This window comes from Callorhinchus milii, unplaced genomic scaffold (assembly GCF_018977255.1).
Source record: "Callorhinchus milii isolate IMCB2004 unplaced genomic scaffold, IMCB_Cmil_1.0 Scaffold3, whole genome shotgun sequence".
Lineage (NCBI taxonomy): Eukaryota > Metazoa > Chordata > Chondrichthyes > Chimaeriformes > Callorhinchidae > Callorhinchus > Callorhinchus milii.
This window is the reverse complement of record NW_024704744.1, coordinates 90,794,630-90,817,959: the sequence shown is the minus strand read 5'-3', so window position 1 is coordinate 90,817,959 and position 23,330 is coordinate 90,794,630. Positions and strand designations below refer to the sequence as shown.

The 23,330-nt window shown below is 41.6% G+C and overlaps 1 protein-coding gene across 2 annotated transcripts in view; it reads left to right on the top strand.

Moving 5' to 3' along the window:
- Positions 1 to 23,330, top strand: part of arid1b (AT rich interactive domain 1B (SWI1-like)) — a 283,137-nt gene that overhangs the window by 75,385 nt on the left and 184,422 nt on the right. The gene's annotated exons all lie outside the window — the stretch shown is intronic.

The window sequence follows — 23,330 nt, the reverse complement described above, 5'->3', positions numbered from 1 at the left end:
AAAGCCAAGGCTTGGGGACCCCTGAGTGTGTGTTGGGGTAATACTGGAGTCTTAACCAGCTCAAACCACATTGATATTGATATTGCTGTCCAGAATGCTTCCCGCTGGTTTTCCAGCTAGGACCACCCTACTTGTTAGGGCTTTGGCTGTAGAGTTAAAAAGAACTGAGTGGGATGACTCCCTACCCCCAGTGACTGCTCTGCCCTCCAGGTTCTGCTGATGAGCCAGGCTGGGCTGTCCTGTCATCAGCAGTCCTGGAATACTTCGGACCCACATGGCTCAGGTACCAGACTAGAGATTGCCACAGAGGGCTGGCTCAATTCCAACTTTCCACTGTCAGGCATGTTATCTTGGACCCATTGCAAGTAAGATAATGGAGGAGTCAACATCCACCTGCAGAGGTGGTTTGTATTGGCAGCTCTGTGTGCAGTCATGTCAGCAGAGGTAGTCTAAACTATTGTGGCTGTGGGTAACCCAAGTACTCAGCCCAACAATGTAGAGCAGCAGAGAATCACAACAGCACTGTACACTGGCCTGGTTAGCCAATGGGGACTTGCCCAGTACCAGGGAAGTTCCCGGAAGCTAAACCTCAGTTTACTGTGATACAAACGAAACAGCCCACAGGACAAACCTGCAAAAAAAACGTGTAAGATATTAAAGAGCTACATTAAATTGAAATGACTTTAAATTTAAACTTCGGTAAAGAGAGAGAGAGTTATAGAAAATAACTTTTTTTTTATTATTTGGATTATTATTTGGATATAGAAAAGTCCAATCTCGGCCAACCTTGGTTCAAGNTTTTTTTTTGGTCCAAACATTTTCCAGCGAGCACTGTACTTTTACTTTACAAATAATCTCAGTGTTTAGGGTTCCAATTGGATATGATAATTTAGATTACTGTTTGACAATATGATAATAATAATAAAATAATAATCCTTGCATTTGATACAGCGCCTCATCGCGTCTTCAAAATGTCTCAAAGTGCTTCACGTATTCTAATAGAGTAAGCTTTGTCATCATCCTGTGAACACTGTGGATCAAGATGCATACAAAGAAGGTTTCCTTTACAAAGTGTTACAGTGTGTGAGGATGACAAACGGTGCTTGCCCAGCCATGATTTAGCATACTGTACCCTTTCCAAGTGCAATAGATCCATCAGAGTGTATTCCTGCCGTTGCATTATTGTGCCACGTGTTGCAATCCCTTATAACATTTCTTGGATCTGTATCTTTATGTTTTAAATTATAAGCGGTTAATTAAAATAAAAGTCCAATTCAGCAGTTGCTGCAAAATGTTCCTCTCAAAAGCGCACATTAAATCACTGATGTGATTGAATTTTATTTACCTTGTAAAACTTGCTTCAAGAATGTAGATGGGGCCGATTAAAGTTCACTATAATTGCCACAATTTCCTGGTATTTGGGTATTAGCAAAGAATCGTATTGCCCTAATTTCAAGAAATAATGAGAAATGGAGCAAACCTGGTTTGGGCCAACAAAATGGTAATAAAAAAAGCATTTCTGCTTAAATCTTGAAAATGTTGAACATATTGAGGAAAGTTGATGCATATATGAGGGAGAAGGGAATAGTGGGGTATATGAAAGGGTCATGTGTAATATAAACATGTGTTGGGCAAATTGGGCTGTTTTCCTGCTATAAATCTGTGTAACTGTATGTAATATTCTAAAGGGACTAGATAATGTAGATCATGATAAACTGTTTTATCTTGTCCTGAACAGTAGAACCAGAGGACACGGCCTGTGATTGAATTCAGAAAATTCAGTAAATTCAGAATAAATCTGCAGAAACACATCAGTGAGTGAATAGTAAACTCATGGAACAGGCTCCCTCGGGAGACAGTGGAAGCGGAAAGTGTTGTTTGTTTGAAGAACAAATTGGATAGATTTCTGTTAGAATATAATATCTCGGGATACAGTATAAAGTTTGGGATACATGTGGAAGGCGAACTAGGTGGACCTTGGTCTTATGTCTAGCAAATTCTTGTGTTCTTTGTATGTTCTGTCACAAGTATAACAGATGCATAACTTGATCGCTACAGCATAATCAAGTTACAGATTACTTAATTACTGCTAGTAATCACCTTTTCTATTCCAGGGGTGCACAAATAGTCCCAAACCGTTCAATGAAACCCTCAATACTAGGCCTTGCTAGGTTTCAGTAATATCGGTACATACAATAAATAATAATAATTCTTGCATTTGATATAGCGCCTTATTTTGTGGGCGAAACACAGCAGCCAATTAGGTACAGCAGTGTCCCACAAACAGTCGTAGATTGAGCTACCAAATTATCATTATTTCATTTATTTTATTTTTTTGAAGGGATTATTACTCCTGGAAAGTGATCGTCCCATCCGCTAACAACAACAACAAGATTCCATTTATAGAGCGCCTTTCACGTCGGGAGGACGTTCCAAGGCGCTGTACAGTTGGGTCAGGACCCGAGCATTGGGGGGAAATGGTCAGGGTGAGGGGAGGGAGGGAGCGAGGAGGGGGTAGAGAGTCGAGAGGGGAGCTGAAGGCACGGTCAAAGAGAAAGGTCTTGAGACCGGCCTTGAAGGAGGAAAGGGAGGAGGCGGCGAAGGCACTGGGGGATAGAGTTCCAGAGCCTCGGGGCTAAGAGGCTGAAGGCCCGGCCACCGATGGTAGGGCGGTTGGGGCGGGGGATGTGGAGCAGACCGGAGCCAGAGGAACGGAGGGTACGGGCAGGTAGGTCGGGGGATAGTAGGTCGGAGAGGTAGGAGGTAGCAAGGCCGTGAATGGCCTTGTAGGTGAGGATGAGGATCTTGAAATCGATCCTCTGGGGGATGGGGAGCCAGTGGAGGCGAGCGAGGGTGGGAGTGATTACCTAACAACTGGGTTCTGATTTACTGCTAGGTAAATAGGCGTGTAGAGTAAGTAAACTTGCCCAACGTTTCGCCCTCCCCGGGAATGAAACCTCTCGTGTCCTGTAGGTTAGTGGTTAAAGCAATTGCCTGGCGAGGCGAGTGCTCTTAACCACTAAGCTACAGGACTTCACAAGCCTTTGATGGGGTTAAAGCCACGTTTTCCACTTGTATGTTCTGCTTGCATTTATGTGAACTAGGCACAAAGAAAATTCATAATTTGTTCCTAAGATTCTATTTCCATTTTAGTGGGCAGGATTTTATTAGGTATTGAGCAGAGAAACCCATTAATAGAAACTGCAGTAAAGTTTCACTGTGGAAGCTAAGATCACTGACTCAACTAAGAGGATCCTATTAAAATGTAGTATCCTTTGTAGAGTATGTGTCTGTGTGTGTATGTCTGTCTGTCTGTGTGTGTGTAGATGGTAGAAAGTTACTGGACTAATTTGTAGGGTTTGGCTGTTGATAAATCCACTTCTATCATTTTAATCCTTCAATACAATCCCTTTCATTCTAGCTGAGAGAGAGAGAGAGAGGACATCCCTGAGAAGCAAGTGCAGCCTATCAGTTCCTTTTAGATTGTTGTGTGCAGCTGTCAGTTGTCAAGGACTTGTTTTTGTGTGAGAATTATCACCCTGTTATTCAGCAAAATTTTCATTCATTCACTTCTCTCAAACAATCACACAGGGAGATGTGTAGTTTGTTCTGTGAGTGAGAAAAGCCTTCAAAACTATGAAGTCATGAATATGACACATGAAGGCTAAATTTTTAACTGGAATAAACTCCACCTTTTATCCCATTGTGTGTTCAGGAGAAGACGGTGATTTTTTTTGGGGGGGTGGGGGGTTGTCAGCCGGGTGTCTAACACGAATGCGAAAACCAAACACTGCTTAAGAATGCCCAAGCCAAACTCGGATTTCCATATATCCCACCCACACATGGAAATCCCAGAGATAGATTGTTGGAATGGAATGCGCTCTCTCTCCCTGGAGGGATATATCCTGCTTACCTAATTCCGGAAAGTATTAGGCGCAGGTTGGCAAGGGTTGGGGACCCCAGAGTGTGCATTGGACTGCTGGAGTCCAACCAGCTAAAATAGTTTGCCATTGATATTGCTGTCTGACAAGCTTTCCCACTGCTTGTCCAGCTTGGACCACCCTACCCGTTAGGGCTTTGTTTTTCAGGTTTAACAGGAGCTGAGTAGGATGGCTCCCTGCTCTCAGTGACTGGTCTGCCCTTCCGGGTCCTGCCGATTGGCAGATTGCTTTCCAGGGGTAATAATCCCTTCCCAAAAAAATTGGTCACTCAATCCATTTTGTATGTTCTTAATCCATGACTGCCGTGCGCAATTGGCTGCTGCATTTCATCCACAAAATATACAGTCAATCTACTTTACATGATGCGCTTTGCATCTCAAAACAAGGCGCTATATCAAATATGATCAGGCGCTATATCAAATGCAAGGATTTTTATTTTATATCAAATGGCTACCTCAACCTCACTCCTTCCAGCTGTATGCATTGCAGTAGATTCATCCAGCTTTAGTCTACTTTTCCTGTACACTGCAGTAGATGCAATAGATCCAGCCCAGCCTGCCTTTATAGCGTAATGGATGCACTTTGCTACAAGCCTGCCTCTCTGCTGCAGTCGACCCACCATGCTGCAGTAGATACTGCTCCTCTATACACTGCAGTAAATCCAGCCCAGCCCGCCTCCTCTCTGCTTTGTCGTAGATCAGCCTGCCTCCTTTATCCACTTCAGTCTACCTACTGTACGTTTTACAATAAAATCTTGTCGTGTTTAAGTTGGATATTAACATACAGTACTTGCTTTTACAGCATTATGTTTGGTTATCACCCATACTGACCCTGAGAGGAGAAGAACTGGTATTATTTGCATTGATCGGGAAATTGCTTTTTTTTTACCTCTACGGAATGATTTAGTTTACCTAAAGCTCAGAATGTACCAGAAATTGGATTTCCATAATCCACCCCTGATATCGTTTAGGATCACGCAGCTCGTATGGTTATAGGAAGCATAAACACCCTCTATCTACTAACTTTCTTGTCTCACCTTATCCATTGCATGATACGAAGATTGCATTTGTATTCGAAAATAATTTCATTGTAGAGTTGTGTTATCATTACAGCTCACTCAAAATATTAGGGTAGAATTCAGACTGGTGGGAAATGAGCAGTTTTGCATTTTTCATCAGATAACACTACTGAATAACCTAAGTCAGGTATACCATGGGTCAGCAGTAATGGTAGTTTTAATGTCATCATTTTATTATTGCTAAGTAGATCTAAAATACATTTTTTTCCATGAAGAATGCATAACTTGACAGGCTTTGGAGATCAAAAGAATTAATGCACTTTAATGTTTCAAAATGAGTCTTCGTTGCATACTCACTGCCCGCAGGACAGTTTGGGGTTGGATTAACTCTTTGCATCCTGAACTCCCTTTACATAAGAACGTCACAAAACTTGTAAATAACTATAAGATTGACATTAATGGAACAAAAGTAAAAACATAGAAACAGGAGAAGGCCATTCAGTCCCTCGAGCCTGTTATGCCATTCTATAAGATCATATCTGATCTGTACTCAAGTCCAATTACCCGGCCTTGCCCCATATCCCTTGATACCCTGACCTAACACATATCGATCCACCTCAGTCTTGAAGATGTGAATCCACAGCCTTTTGGGGGAGAGAGTTCCAGATTTCCACTCCCCTTTGAAAAACTGCCTCCTGATTTCACTCCTAAATGACCTGGCTCTAATTTTAAGATGATGCCCCCCTTATTCTGGATTCCCCACCAAAGGAAATAGTTTCTCTGTAGCTACCCTGTCGATTCCCTTCATTATTTTGAAAACCTCAATCAGATCACACCTCAACTTGCTAAACTCAAGGGAATAGAGGCCAAGTTTAAGCAACTTGTCCTGTTGTATTGTGTTGAATGGCACTATTTTAATACCTTGATCTAGTGCAGTTAGATAGTAAATCTAATCTGAATCTACGAATTGAGAGGCAAATAGCACTGCCTGGCCTCACTTACACCCACAAAATAGACAATCAATTCACTTTACAGTATATTCCATGACTTCTCAAAGACGCGATAAGGCTCCATATCAAACGCAAGGATTATAATAACCAGCGTGGCTTTTTTGCTATTTATCGCAGTTCTCATATAAAGAATGACCACTTGGGCAGGAAATCAGAGAGCTGCTCTCACATGATGTGAACCCCCCCCCCCCCCATTCTCCTAACCCTAAGTCTGTGTCTTTAGGAGAGATGGGGAAATTATGGCAAGGGGAAGAAAAAGACAACTTGTTATGAATTTCATGTGTCAGCATTTTAATATTTTGCTTGCTGTGCGAGCAACTACAATCAATTACAGAAAAAAACTAAGAATATAGCAGCATCAATGAAGCTCGACAGAAATGGACAAGGGAGATGTAGAATCTGAAATTAGTGTACACTTTTGTCACCCACTTGACAATGGGTTGCAGTAGTTCTTTCATGTCTGTTCCCAGTCTTTGAGTAAATAAATGCCTTTAATGTCATTTTTATATTGCTACTTTGACTGGAGTTGAGCCTTTCTCTAGAATTAATTGGTAATACCCAAATGACAATTTTTTTTGCATTGAGGTGGATCAGCTTTTGGCTCTCGCACAAATTTGTGTCTAAATACTCTACAGAGGAGTCAACAACTGATTGCTTGTTAATGTTTGAGTGATTACTGTTTGAGGGACAGGTTATGCTGATTCATAGGCAGCTCAGCAGACAGGAATTACTTTTTTAGTATTTTTTGGCATGTATCTTTTATTTTGAGTCCTGTAGCTTAGTGAGACCTGGGTTCAATTCCCGGGCAGGGCGAAACCTTAGGCAAGCTTCCTTACTCCATACACATGCCTCTGTTAGCAGAAAGTAGGAACCCAGTTGTTAGTCAATAGATGGATTGCTTTTCCGGGGTAATAATCACTTCAAAAATAATAATAATAATAATGTGGTCACTCATCTCACAGTTGTTTTTGGGACACTGTAATTGGCTGCCACGTTTTGCCCACAAAACATACATTCAATTCACTTTAGTGTATATTCTGTGAAGCGTTTTGAGACGTCTCGGAAGACTTGATAAGCGCTATATCAAAGCGAGGATTATATTATATTTGATTGCTGTTATGGTGATGACACTTTTTAATCCTACTAGTGGCAGCATATTTGTAGGCAATGGTCTGAAAGGCAATGAATATGCTGCTAGACTTATTTTACTAACTTTAAAATGAGCCACCAATTGTGTCTGGCACTGTAAATTTATTTGAGCAAAATCTGAGAAAACGTGTGATAAATGTTTGCACAGCACCAGATTTCACATTACCCACAGTACAAGTAGTGCGGTGGCCAATGTAACACTGGTAGAATTACTCAGCAAGCATTTTAATGCTTAGTTTCTGCTGTATCTTCTACAGTGAATCCCCAGGAAAAGCTCAGGGTAAATGAGGTTCAGAAGTACAACTGTGGTACACATACAGGTGGTGTGAATCAGTTTGGGCTCCACTGAAAAATAGTCCCTTAAAAGTTCATTAGCTAGCCTAAGAACCTTCAAAGTACCAATTTGTCATCTTAACCAATCAGTCTAATTGCTGGTTCTTCAATTAAGTTAAAATTGATCCGTTAATATAGGAGTGTTGTGAGTTTTACATCAGTTGTAGGCAAATTTTGGGAGTCCATCATCAAGTACATCTGAAGATCTGGGTAAATCAGGCAGAGTCTGCATGGTTTTGTCAAAGGTGGATCATGTCTTAAAAACCTAATCGTTCTTTGACAGAACCACAAAAGAGATTGATAATGAAAGATCGAATGATGAGATTTATTTGGGTTGTCCGAAGGTATTTGATAACGTGGCAAATAAGAAATTACTGGCTAAAATTAAGACACGTGGATTGAAGGCAGTATCTGAACTTGGATAAAAAAAACATGTTGGGAAATGGCAGGCAGAAATTTGGAATAAATAGTACATTCCCTGATTAGGTGGTGGTGCCCGCAGGAATTTATCCTGGGATGCCAGCCTTTCACACTATGTATAAATAACCTGGATAATAATAAACCTTGCATTTGATATAGCACCTTATCACATCTTCGAGAATTTTAAAGCGCTTCACAGAATATACTGTAAAGTGAATTGACTGTATATTCTGATGAAAGGTCGTGGGACCTGAAACGTTGACTCACTTTCCTTTCTCCATAGCTGCTCCCTGACCTGCCGAGTTTTCCCAGCTCTCTCTCTTTTTGTGACTGTATATTTTGTGAGCGAAACACGGCAGCCAATTGTGCACAGTCCCACAAACAGTCGTGGATTGGGTGACTAAATTATTATTTTAAAAAAATTTGAAGGGATTATTAACCCCTGGAAAAGCGATCCGCCAACTGACTAAAATCCGGGTTCCTACTTACTGCTAGGTGTGTGTGGAGTAAAGAAACTTGCCCCATGTTTTGCCCTGCCTGGGAATTGAACCCAGGTCCTCTCGCTTGTGCAGCAAGTGATGTATCCACTAAGCTACAGGACTCCACATATAGATATGGATATAGGAAAAGAGACAAGTATTTCTAAGTTAGCCAAGGAAACAAAACTGGGAGGTATGAACAATAGCAGAAAATTACAACAGGATATATAGATGGATTAAGCAAGCGGGCAGAGTTTTTGCAGATAGAGTTTGCAAAATGTGAGATGCTATACTTCACATACAAAATAGCGGATGTGAATATATTTCAAATAGAGAAATGCTAAGGAGAGTAGTTGAGCAAAGGGAATTAGGGGTCCAAGTCCATAAATCATGAAAATCTAGTTTACAGAAAGGTTAATGGAATTCTGGACTTTATAACAAGAAGTCAGAAACAGGAAAGCAAGGAAGTGCTGCTCTAGTTCTATAGAGCACTGGTCAGAGCACGTTTGGTGTATCATGTTCAGTTTTTGTCACCCAATCTTAAGAAGGATAGCTTAGCCTTAGAGAACATCCAATAATCATTCACTAGATTAACACTTGGAATGAAAGGCTAGGGTTGATTGGATAGGATTTACAAGATCTGAGGGAGGTTAAGATGTGATCCAATAGAATTGTTTAGGATAATGAAGGGGATCAATAAGTTATTTTCCAGCAGAAATCTATCTTCATTTATTCTTGAAATAAACAGTACTTTCTGCTTCCACCATCTCCCTCGGAAGCCTATTCCATAAGTTTACTACTCGCTCCCTGAAATAATGCTATGATTTACTAAATTGGTGAAATAGACTCAACTGACCTCAAAATCCACCTCCTTTTTCTATGTTCCTAACCCTTCCTCAGCTCAGCCAAAGCGAAAACAAGGGGCAACTGTAAACTAGAAAACTCCTTGTGTGACAATTATACCCTGTGTCTGAGGCTTTTATTTCTAGCCTAACATTCTTGAGAAATGGCTGAATTAATGTAACTAATGCTCTGTAACATTTGCTGATCAATTGCAGGAACAAAACTGCGTAGCTAGTCAATCAAATTGAAGTTCTCTGTTAAGTCTTATGACACTGACTGTATTGCTGCACCAGATTATTACCCAAATGGAAAATGTTTCCTTACAATACACAACATCAGTATTTGTGATTGACATACTAATAGCAATACAAGAATTTTTAGGAACTGGAAGAAGTGATAAGGACTAGGCAATATCCTTTTGATGATGCATAGCTTTTCAACACAATCCTTAATCCATTCTCCTTCCTGATAGCCAACCTGGGGCCTGATATAGAGCAGGATTCTCCCATTATAAGTGCACAGTCAAGTCTTTACAGATATCGGCCAGAGGAATTTTTAGAAGCAACTCTTAGTTGCTTTAAGAACTCATTTATATAAGGTTGTAAAATAAACCGGTCATTGTTCAGAATGATTGGGACCTTGTGAGATCGATTCCATTTATGCAGAAGAATATAAGAATTTGCTCGGCGAAAGAAGACCAAGGTCCATGCAGTTTGCCTTCCACCATCCTGGTAGTCGCTTGACATGTTGTGCCCCAAATGCTGTGGTTTTATGAGAGAACCTCTCATTCCAAACAATACCCTGCATTGTTTGGAATGATTATCCTTCTCTGATTCTGACTTTCTTCACGTGGATGTTCCTCTGTGTCTCTGTGTATCTAACAAACATAATCTGGTGTAGCACAGTACCTAACGCACTGCATCGGGCATTTTTTTTTATTTCATGAGTTGTCTCAGAAGATTAGATCAAGCCTACTTTCACATTGAATGTTGTTGCTATGAAAATTATCAGCCTGCTATGAAAATTGCACAAAACAATAGTATGAAGGTTGTCAGCAAAATTTACATGTTTTATTGGACAGAATTAATTTTAGCAGAAAGCAAATTGGCATTGGAACACATTACTGATTGTCAAGTACTTTGCAATAAAATGGTATATAATGAAGATTATATTTTATAAGAAAGATCAGTTCAGCTCGCTGTATATGTTGTAGGATGTTATTTCACAGGCAGTGAGTGCGCAGTAGATTGTCGTGTTCCAGTTAGAATTACAACAACTTGCATTTATATAGCTCCCCTAACACAGGGTAGCCTCCCAGAGCGCTTGAATTTGGCTAAGGATCAGAATTAGACCAGCTGAGCAAGTATCTGCTGATGTATAAATGTGGCGTGTTACTACATATACTAGGGCTTCATTTAGAAAAGCAAAACACGGTAGCCAATTGCTCACAGCAGTGTCCCACAAACAATAGTGGATTGAATGACCAAATTATTATTATTTTTCTTTGAAGTGTTTATTAGCCCAAGGAAAACAATCCGCAAATCGACTAACAAGTTTACCTACTTATTGCTAGGTGAACAGAGGTGTGGAGTAAGGAAACTTGCCCAACGTTTCACCCTGCCCGAGATCAAACCCAGGTCCTTTCGCTTGCGAGGCAATAAACTTACAGGACTCCCAAGTTTGTAGCCAAGTGCTTACTGAACAATGTTCCCAAACCCTGCTGTTCAGGAAATAAAAATTAACTGATTTAGTACAATGAACTGCATCTATTCCCTCAGCTAATTTCTTTGAAGGTAGTGTAATTTAGGTTTCCTATATTCCACAGAAAGCTTTATTAAGCCTTTGAGAATTAAAGTAGTGTCGTCAAATGCCATTTTTTAAAAAAAAATGTATTTGGGTTATGACATCAATTTGATTGCCAAATTTTCATATTTATATGTTTGCAACATTGAGTGAATGTATATAAAATAAATTAAAAGGAAGCTCCATTTCTGACAGAATGAAATGTAGGTGGATTCATCCGACACACAGATCTCTATTTGCCACAACATACTTTCCCACTACAATCTCCCAGTTAACATTTGTGTAAGCACTTTGGGGTTTGCTCTCGAACCAATCCTGATTGATACCACTCAATCAATATACAGTAAATGAAACCGGACTTCAGCAAGGTTTAAAGTTTCCATTTAAAGACAATTGACTGTGAGAGGTTTTGGTTTCTGGGATATTTAAAGAAGCATTGTGGAATCCTAACCATCATCCTATTTTATATAAATGTAAATTATATTGTATTGTATTTGGTATTGTTGAGAACATTGTTTTCGCGGCTGTGCAATTGGTCCCCATTCGTGTAAATGTTAGGTGTATTGCCGTATTGTTTCTTTCAAAGAGCCTATCATTTTCAAAACTGTCTTAATAGGCAAGTTGAACAAGTGTTAATGCCATTTCAGCTAAGATATGGTGTTAGGTATGAGCATTTTATATGCAGTTGCACTGTTAGATTTTTCTCATTGTGACTTCAGTATTAGGTAATTTTTACTGTCCACTTGGAACTATATGAAAAAGGCAGCAGCACAATTTGAGTGTCTGATGAGTGCATTGTACCACTGGAGTACACTGCTGATGGTTACATGCTGGTGGTAGAGGATGAGAACAATTTGAGGTGATGAATTAATAATAATCCTTGCATTTGATATAGCGCTTTTTACGTTTTCTAGACGTCCCAAAGCGCGTCACAGAATATACTGTAAAGTGAATTGACTATATATTTGTGGGCGAACGCGGCAGCCAATTGCGCACAGCAATGTCCCACAAACAGTCATGGATTGAAAATGACCAATTTATTATGTTTTTTTTGGAGGGATTATTATCGGCCAACTAATATACAGTCAATTCACTTTACAGATTATTCTATGAAGCGCTTTGAGACATCTAGAAGACGTGAAAAGCGCTACATCAAATGCAAGGATTATTATTAAGCGTTTCACATATTCTCTCACACACAAAGTATTGGCTAAAACATAACTTTTCTCCTTCACTCTTACCTATTTATACCAATAATACTGACAATCCTTGCATTTGATATAGTGCCTTATCGTGTCTTTGAGATATCTAAAAGCGCTTCACAGAAATATACTGTAAAGTGAATTGACTGTATATTTTGTGGGCGAAACGTGGGAGCCAATTGCACACAGCAGTGTACCACAAACAGTCGTGGATTGAAGTGAACAACTTTATTATTTTTTTCTTGAGGGATTATTATTGGGCGTGTGGAGTAAGGAAACTTGCCCAAGGTTTCGCCCTGCCGGGAATACAACCATCTCGCTTGCAAGGCGAGTGCTCTAACTACTAAACTGCAGGACTCCACGACTAAATAAAATCTGGTAACTGCATTGCAGTCATTTCCCTGTTTTTTTAATATTTTTAGGGAAGAGATATGCTATCTTCTGCAACTTGTATGGCATTTTCTAGCTATGTAATGATAGTGTAGTGATTGAATCGCTCATAAACAAAGCCTATCATCACACCATCAAACAATGGTTTGGTGATATAAACAAACCCAGCCTAAACGATAGTTTTGAAATAAAATTTGCATTTGCAAATAGTTTATCTATTGGCAAATGTTATTGATGACTACAATAAAATAATAATAATAACAATCCTTGCATTTGTCATAGTGCCTTTCATGTCAGGAAGATGTCCCAAAGTGCTTCACAGGATTTTACTGTGAAGTAGAGTGACTGTGCATTTATGGGTGAACGTGGCAGCTAATGTGTGCACAGCGAACATGGTAGCTAATGTGTGCACAGCAGTATCCCACAAACAGCCATGAAATAAGTGACCAATTTTATTTGGTGGATTGTTGGCCAGGGTTCTGAGAGAAACCTTTTTAGAACAGTGCCATGGGATTTTAACTTCCCCCTGAACAGGCAGATGGGACCTCGGTGTTACATCTAGACTAGACTATGCCAACTCCGGGCTAGTGGGCTTTTCCAACTCTTCCCTCCACAAGCTGTAGATCACCCAGAACTCTGAAGCCGATGTCCTCTCCTGCACCAGGCTCTGTGACCCCATCGCCCCCACCCTCGCCTAGCTCCACTGGCTCCCCATCCCCCAGAGGATAGAGTTCGAAATCATCGTCCTCTGCAGCCGGTGTCCTCTCCTGCACCAGCCCTCCATGGCCTTGATCCTTCCTACCTATATGACCTGCTAACCCTATGTCAAGCTGTCCACTCCCTCCGCTCAGCAGGTTCTGGCCTGCTCCATATCCCCTGCCCCGCTCGCCCCACCATCGGCAGTTGGGTCTTCAGCGTCTCTGCCCCCACCATTTGGAACTTCATCCCATAATCTCTTTGCCTCGCTCCCTCCCTTGCCTCCTTCAAGGCCCATCTCAGGACCCTCATTGACCGTTCCTTTGGTCACCCTCCTACCACTGCTGATCCCAACCCCCTGCTCGGGTCCAAATCCCCAAGTGTTCAGCGCCTTGGGTCGTCCTCCCAGCGTAAATGTAATTTGTTGTTGTTGGCTTAATGTCTCATCCAAAGAACGGCATCTCCAAGAATGCAACACCCCACCCCCCCAGTGCTGAACTGGAGTTTCAGTTTAGACCATGTGACTTAAGCCCACAACTTTCTGACTCAGAGTGCTACCACTGAGCTAAGCTAATGTACATCCTACATCACCGAGCCAGGCTAACACACACAACTGACCTTGCTCCTGTGAAATAAATAACCCACTGAAACAGCCAAAATATGCAATGTTTAGACTTGCAGGACCTGAAATAGTTGGGAGTGATGAGTCTATATGGGTATAAACCCTTTCCTTCCAGCTGAATCATCTGATTTTAAATACTCATAGGGATTTAAAATGGTAAAGGCATTTGATGAGGTGGAAATTGATAGGCTGTTTCTACTCTTTTGTAAGTCCAAAATGTAGGTGGGGGCTGGTAAATAAAGCCTATCCCACACTATCAAACACAATGGTGTGATGATGCACTTTGTTTCTGAGTGATCAAACCCAGTAACCCCTTTGTAACTCTTGACAACCGAATGGATCGACTTCAATATCGTCACACTCGTGTTCAAATCCATTCACTCTCTGGCACCTATTTCCATTTCTATTTCTATTTCCGACCTCCTCACTACCCAATCCACTACCTGGTGACTCCGCTTGACTGGCACCGGCCTCCTGCTCATTCCTCGCACCTTCTGCCCCACCATTGGAGGTCATGCTTACATTGTGCTTACAGTCACCTGTCACCCCCCCCCCCCGGCTTGGAGTCACTGTTAAGCGCTCTCAGACGCTGGCCTGGAGGGAGCTGTATAAGTGCAAGTTGTTGTTGTTGCCCACAACAGCGTGTTAAGAATCGCAATGGTTTTGTTTATTGCACGAAACATCATCAGAAGATGTTCTTAACTTCTACAGAGCATCACCCACTCCTCCACACAATTAGATCTCACTCCCCAGACAGTTTGATATCCAATATGAAGAGACAATTGCAGATCTGACTCAGAGGTAGGTTTTTCAAAATTCGTCACTATTTTTCCTTTACATATCGTGTAAAAATGGAATAAGTCGCTCATTAAGAGAAGATTTTACCCTTCCATCTTTCAAGTTACTGAGGCTTTGAAAAGGTTTATCAAAATTAACTGCAAAATGCTCATGTTAATTTGTTTAGATCTCCGTCAACTACAATTTTCACTTCTTAGTCAGTTTAAAGTTTTCCCAAGATGTATTGTACACTTAACAGTCTTGCTTGTTTACAACAAAATTAGGGATTTTTATGAAGAAAATAGCTGAGAATTCCTGTTATTATTCTTATTAAACACTGAGCTTTCAAATTACACCTAAAGACCATGCTTCCCTCTGACTCGGCGTTGATTCCGCCACTGTCAAGCACCCTGGGACGCTATCCTGCGTGAAGGGCGCTGTATAAATGCAATTTGTTGTTGTTGAGCTGATCTCACTTGGTGAAAAGACCAATTTGTTACATTCCTCAAAGTGACAGAAATATTAAAAATTCATAAATTAAGTAGGATGTTAGAGTATGGAAACAGAACATTCAACATAACTGGTTCATGCCACTGCTATCCTCCACATGAGACACCATTCCTCCTAATCTCCACTCTTATACCATTCTCCTAAGCATGAGTTTCCTCTCAAATGTGTTGATACTTTTTCTTAAACCACAGCTTCTGATGGTGAGTTCCACGTTTGACCATTCTCTGCATGAAGACCTTCCTCCTAAACTCCCTATAGATCCACTTTACAGTGGAGTCCTGTAGCTCAGTGGTTAGAGCACTCGCTTTGCAAGCGAGAGACCTGAGTTCAATTCCTGGCAGGGCGAAACCTTGGGCAAGTTTCCTTACTCCACACGCCTAATAATGAACCCTCCAAAAAAACCAAAAAAAAACAATAATAAATTGGTCATTTTCAATCCACGACTGTTTGTGGGACATTGCTGTGCGCAATTGGCTGCCGCGTTCGCCCACAAATATACAGTCAATTCACTTTACAGAGTGTTCTGTGAAGCGCTTTGGGACGTCCTCCTGACGTGAAAAGCGCTATATCAAATGCAAGGATTATTATTATTATTATTATTTAAGTGCTTTGAGACACCTTGACAATGTGATAAGGCACTATGCCATATACAGGATGACCAAAAAGTTGTGATATCTATCATATTATCTAAATAAATCATAATTTCTTTAAGACTTTGTTAGACATTGTACTGGTATCACGAATTTTGGTCACCTCGTACAAAAGTTCTCATGCATACATAGAAAGTTGTTCTGCCACAATCATCGTTCTGCATTTATGTAGCGCCCTCACACAGGGTGGCGTCCGGGGTACTTCGATCTCCGGTTTGGGGTGGATCATGAGCTGCCATATAGATCAGAATACAATCAAGAAGGTTTGAGTTTTCTGAACAATTTCATCCCAGGGTTCCAACTGGCTTATGTGTTTGCAGAGTTCACTGGGATTGGGTCAGGTTCCAGAGGTTTTCAAGATAGCAAAGGGAATGTCCGATCTTCCTATTGGTGGTGGATGAACTATAAGAAAAGCAATGATGATAAGGGATAGTAACTGAGATCCTTTTGAAGCACGCATGTTAATCAGAGGCAACCAGCATGACTTCAGAAGTGGAAGGTCATGCTTAACACAGGTGATTTAGGTGAATGAAATGGATGGCAATGTATTAAACTTGACTAGCACATGGCTGCTTGATAGAGTAGTGATGCACGAGGAAATATCTGGCTTACAGCCAGTTGTTTTTTTTAGTGGTGTGAGGAATCACTACTGAAACCATTAATACTTACTATTTTTATAAACAGTCTGGAGGCTGCTATCCCTTGAAAGATGTCTGAATTTGCAAAAGTACCAAATTTGGAGAAGTGGCAAATAATGCAAATCATTGTGCATAAATTCAGAGAACTTGAGTAAGTGGGCAGAAAGGTACCAGATGCAGCTTAACGCAGAAAAATATGAAGCTATGAATTTTGGCAGAAGAAAGCGGAGCGTAGAATATGTTCTGAATGGAAATAATAATCCTTCCATTTGATATAGCGCCTTATCACGTCTTTGAGACCTCTCAAACGGCTTCACAGGATACACTGTAAAGTGAATTGTATATTTTGTGAGAAGCCAATTGCACAAAGCAGTGTCCCACAAACAGACGTGAATTACAACAACGGGGCCCGAGCATGGGGGAGGGGTGGTGTAGGGGTGAGGGAAAGCAGAGAGGTGGGAGGGCGACCAAAGGCATGATCGAAGAGAAGGGCCTTGAGACCGGCCTTGAAGGAGGAAGTGAGGCGAAGGGACCGTGGGATGAAGTTCCAGAGTGGGGGCAGAGAGACTTTGAGGTATCAAAGTAGGAGAGAAACTTTGGAAGATGATCATTAAAACCATTAGTACAACATTTCCAGGTATCTATGAAAGCGATATGCAGGCAAGCACCTCATATTTTCATGACTAGCAAGTGAAAATGCACCCAACCACAGTGGTTACGGTTGAGATCACAAAATAATGTCAGCAAAATCAATATTGCGATTTGTGCAGAGAGAGAGACTGGTACTGTGGAATGGGAGAGAGGGGAAAAGAGACATACTGGCACCGTGTGTTGGAGGCAGACATAAAGTGCTTGCGAGCACTGTGGTATTTTTGAGAGAGATTGGCTGACAAGATGCACTCAATATAATTCCTGTAATTTTAATTTGAGTGATGTGATGGGTTATATCTGAACTGCTATTATATACACAAGGGAACCAGTCCCAGATAGTGGAAGATATTGGGCTCTCTTCTATACAGGTAAGGGAGTAACATATGCATTTTAAAATTCTATCTGGCTTTGGTTAGACTTTTGCCTGGCCTCCCTATCTCAACAAGCTATTCAGATGCAGTGAATTGCTACTAGATTATTTCCAGGACATGTGGGCAGCTATGAGGATCCCTGGCCACCGTGACACATCTTCAGCAGGGGCACTTGATAAATTGCGTTAAAGTGGTGAAGAGTTTAGAAAATGTTAATCCTTTAAGAACAAAACAACAACAACAAAATTACATTTGTGGAGTCCTGTAGTTCAGTGGTTAGAGCACTCGCTTTGCAAGCGAGAGACCTGAGTTCAATTCCAGGCAGAGGGCGAAACCTTGGGCAAGTTTCCTTACTCCACACAGAGCCTAATAATAATCCCTCCAAAACCAAAAACAATAATAAATTGGTCATTTTCAATCTACGACTGTTTGTGGGACATTGCTGTGCGCAATTGGCTGCCGCGTTCGCCCACAAATATACAGTCAATTCACTTGACAGTGTGTTCTGTGAGGCGCTTTGGGACGTCCTCCCGACGTGAAAAGCGCTATATCAAATGCAAGGATTATTATTATTATTTATAGAGTGCTTTTCATGTCAGCCCAAGGCGCTGGATAGTCAGGGGTCAGGACCTGAGCGTGGGGAGGGTAGGGGTGAGGGAAGGCAGAGAGATGGGAGGGCGACTGAAGGCATGATCGAAGAGGAGGGTCTTGAGACCGGCCTTGGAGGAGGCAAGGGAGGAAGCGAGGCAAAGGGCCTGTGGAATGGAGTTCCAGAGAGTGGGGGCAGAGAGGCTGAAAGCCCGGCCACCGATGGTAGGGTGGGTCAGGCAGGAGACATGGAGGAGGCTGGAGCCCACTGAACGGAGGGAGTGGGCAGGTTGGTAGGGAGTCAACAGGTCAGAGAACACCCCACCATGGGTGTTCAGGCTTTCAGCATGTCTGCCCCCTCTTTCTGGAATTCCATCACCGAGTCCCTCGGCTTGCTGCTTCCATCAACTCCTTCAAGATCTTCCTCAAGACCTTCCTCTTTGACCGTGCTTTTGCCATCTTTCCTCCCCCCAACACCCACCTCCAGCTCAGGTGCGAATCCTGGATTGTCCAGCGCTTGGGATGTGCTTCTGACAAGACAGACACTGGATAAATGTTACTTTGTATTGTATTACCGTCTCCCTAAGGAGATGCTATTTGCAGGAAAATGAGTGAGAAGTTGCATTCTAAGGAATGAGAAGTTGCATTCCGCAGGTAACTCTGATCGCATCAGAAATCAAACAGCTTGAAGTGTCAGCGGTTGTGAAATTAGCTCAAACAAGTATTTTTTAAAACCTTTATATACTTCGTAAAAAAAGAGTAATAATTTGGTTACTCAATTCACAACTGTTTGTGGGACACTGCTGAGCGCAATTGCCTGCCGCGTTTCGCCCACAAAGTAGTCAACTCACTTTACAGTATGTTCTGTGAAGCACTTGAGACATCTCGAAGACGCATATCAAATGCAAGGATTATTAAGGATTATTTATATCTGATCCATTCGTTCTGTTCTAGAATGTTTATGGTGCATTATCTGTGTATACATATACTTTTTGAAACATAATTAGCGAGCTTGAGGGACATTTGCTTCATACAGTATTGACATGGACCATATACATTGAAAAATAATCTGTAATGACATTCAGAAGGGGATTTGTTGAGGAAATTGCAATGCAGACATAGGAGCACATGGAGCACAGATCCACTTGCGTGCGGTTTGTGACAAAGATTGGTTGAAAGTAAGGTCTGTTTCTTGTTTGCTGGGTGTACACCAACTACCGGTAATTGTCAGTGGTTATAATGAACTGAATCATTCCCAGTTGAGCCAATCCAAAATACAGTTGTTCAAGCCACAGGAGGGGTGCACAGTTGGCTCCTTTCCTTGAGGGGCTTTGAGGTTGGTCATTCAACCATGAACATGTTTAACCTCTTACATCCCCTCCTGTATAGTTTTTAATTTTGCCTGCTAACTTCTGACGTACCTAGCAGTAACTGACTTACCTAGCAGTAACTGACTTAACCTAGCAGTAAGTAGGAACCCGTTTGTTAGTCGATTGGCAGATCACTTTTCCGGGGGTAATAATCCCTTCAAAAATGAAGCAATTGGGTCACTCAATCCACTGAAGGATGGGTTGGTGACCCGAGGATACCGATCTAAAAGAAACAGGGGAGGTGAGGAGAAATATTTTCACACAGCGAGTTGTTCGGATCTGGAATGCATTGTCTGAAACAGTGGTGGAAGCCGATTCGTTAACAACTTTTAAGAGAGAAGTAGATGATTATTTGGGGAGGACAAGTTTGCAGGGCTATGGGGAGAGCGTGGGAAGTGGGATTGATTTGGAAGCTCTTTTCAAAGAGCCGGCACAGACACGATGGGCCAAATGGCTTCCTTCTGTGCTGTATAATTCTATGAATTCATGACTGTTTGTGGGAAACTGCTGTGTGCAATTGGCTGCCATGTTTCTTGCACAAAATATAGTGGAAATTCACTTTACAGTGATTTCTGTGAAGCGCTTTGAGACGTCTCAACAACGTGTAAAGGTGCTTTATCAAAGGCGAAGGGAAGGATTATTACTGAATGCAGTATTTTAAGTAGTCCCGGAGCTAGCGATCAGCAGTGTCGGTGGAAATCAATTGGAAGACAATTTTTGTAAATTCTGAGAATGTTTCTTTTTTAAAAAAGACACGCTTCCCCAAATTCAAAAGCCTTCTTTTTAAACTTATGAACAAGCTGCTTTATCATATCTTTGATAATAATAATTATCCTTCCATTTGATATAGTCAAATCACGTCTTTGAGGCATCTCAAAACACTTTACACAATATACTGTAAAGTGAATTGACTGCATTTTGTGGGCGAAAGTCATGTGGAAGTATTAAAAAAAATCCAGAATGGCTTATGAAACAAGCAGTAACTTTGAGCCATCAATTCCTGCACACAGTTTTACTCCAAGCAGCAATTGAGCATTTAAGAGATGGTCCATTTTAGTTATCCTGTTGTAAGCCTGTAATACAAGTCTGATGTGGTAGCATCTCCTTAGTCCAGGCACATCACGTCTGCCATTTTGTGGATTGTGGTGGACATTTTGTATAGTGTGCTAAATGCTGGGCTCGTTTTTAACTGTGGTGCTACCGACTGTAAAACAATACAATTTTGATGCTTTCAAAAAAAATCAAAAGCTTAGTTTTGAAGGAATCTACACAACAGTCCAGATTGCACAGCAGCCTGTAGAGTTTGTATGAAGAAGAGCAATTTAGAGGAGATGTTAGAGGCCTCTCCTGCCTGTGAAATTCTGCCATCATGAGTTGATCTTCAGGATAGGGAGGCAGCAAACTGAAGGGAAAATAGCTTTAGAGTGTGTGTGTGTGTGGGGTGGAAAGTCAGCTAGAAGTCACTCCCTTCACACCAGCTCCCAGTTCCTGAACAGATCGATTTTAAGATCCTCTCACTCGTTTTCAAATCCCTTCATGCCCTCCCCTCACCCACCCACGCACCTCTCCAACCTGCTTAACCCCCACTCCACCACTCGCTGCCTCCGCTCGGCGGGCTCTGGCCTCCTGTTTGTCCCTCGTCCCCTCCGCTCCACCATCGGTGGCCGAGCCTTCAGCCACTATGCACGAAATTCAGGAACTCTCTCCCTCAATCCCTCCACCTTGACCCCTCCCTCCTAAAGACCTTCCTTTTTGATCGTGCTGACAGTCATGTCCCTCTCCCCCTGGCTCGGTGTCAGACTCCACCACTGTCAATTCTCCGTCATGCTACTCCGTGCTTATGCCGCTATATTAATGCAAGTTGTTTTGTAAATTTCTTCATTATTTTAGCTGTTTGTGAAGTGAATTGCTAATGACACAAAAAGTCTTTTCTATTCTTGCTCCAACTGTGGAGTGAGGGCTGAAATTACGACATGGTGAGTCACCTCATTTGTATCAGTCTACAAATGGAGGAGAACAGGACCAATCAAAAATAGGCAAAGTGACACCTAAAATGCAAGGGAATGTAAGAGTTGCCTTGTTCTTGCAGAACCAAGGAAGTTGATTGATGGCAGGGCCTGCAACTGAGAGTAAGACTAAAAGCACCCCCGCGGGACTGTGGAGTCCTGTAGCTCAGTGGTTAGAGCACTCGCTTTGCAAGTGAGAGACCTGAGTTCAATTCCAGGCAGAGGGCGAAACCTTGGGCAAGTTTCCTTACTCCACACAGAGCCTAATAATAATCCCTCCAAAAAACAAAAAAAAAACAATAATTAAATTGGTCATTTTCAATCTATGACTGTTTGTGGGACATTGCTGTGTGCAATTGGCTGCCGCGTTCGCCCACAAATATACAGTCAACTCACTTTACAGTATATTCTGTGAAGCGCTTTGGGACGTCCTCCCGACGTGAAAAGCGCTATATCAAATGCAAGGATTATTATTATTATTATATCCAATACCCGCCTCAAGTACTCAAACACTCTGCTTGATGCTGTGTTTGCCTCTAAATTACACAGTCACTGCACTTTACAGTACGTATGTCCTCCTTTGAGGTGCTCTGACACCTCCTCCTGACATGAACGTCATTGTATCAAATGCAGGATCATTGTTATTATTTATTATTATCTGGAGAACCATCGAAATGTATAACCCAGTAGGAGGTCATTTGGCTCATTTTTTGCATTAGTATTTGCTTATTCAAGAAGCCATCCATCCTAATCCCAATTCCCTGCTCTTTTCTTTGACCCTCTAATACTCAATTTGAGCAGAATAATTTCCTACAAACAGCCATGAAGTGAATGACTGGTCTATTTTTTATCTGAAGAACCATTGGCTGGGACACTGGAGAAATTCCCTCCTGCAATGGTTGTTATCGAATTGTTAACATCCAACTGAACTGGCACAGGTGGGACCTCGGTTTAACGTCTTCTTTGAAGACGGTGTTTTTCTTGAATGTGTACAGGATAGTTCTCAACAGCTTGTTTTATAGACAAGAAGGGGAACAGGCTTAGGTCTGAGTAATGAGCCAGAAAGAGCTACCATTCTTTTGCTAAGTGAACATCTTGGGAGCAGTGGCCAGCATGTAATTGAATTTAATATCTGGCTTGAAGAGGAGAAAGGAGGATCCAAGCTTTTGGTCTTAAGCAACTTCAACTTTGAAGGGACGAGGAAGGAATTAACTTGAAATTGTTCGTTGTTAAATCAATTGCCAAAAAGTGGGATCTATTTCAAAGAAGTAATTATTTTCATAGCAGAACAGGTATTTATCCCTGAAAGTCAAAGTTGTATTTCTGGTGTGAAGGAACGTTGGTCTAGTAATTTAGAATGAAAACAAAAGAAAACGGTTTACGTGAAGGCATGGGACAATCGAGACTGAGGAATATAGAAAGCAACAAAATGAGACCAGGAAAATAAAGTAGGAAAAAGAGCAAACATGGAAATAAAGCTGACTCACAGATTAAACCTGATATAAGTCTTCCACAAGTGGAGCAGGTGTGAATAATAATACTGCTTACATTTGGTATAGCGTCTGTCACATCAGAAGGACATCTCAAAGCACGTCACAGTATTTACTGTAAAGTGTAGTAACTGTATATTGATCGATGAATGCAGGAGCCAATTTGCACACAACAACAGTGTCCCACCGACAGCCATGAGGTGAATGACCACTTTTTTTCGGAGGAATGTTGGCTAGTACCCTGGAAGAAACTTTGTTCTCTTTTCCAATAGTGCCATAGGATCTTTTAACATCCACCTGAACAGGCACAGACGAGACCTCAGTTTAACGTCTTAGCCGAAGGATGGCGTCTCCAACAATGCAGTGCTCCCTG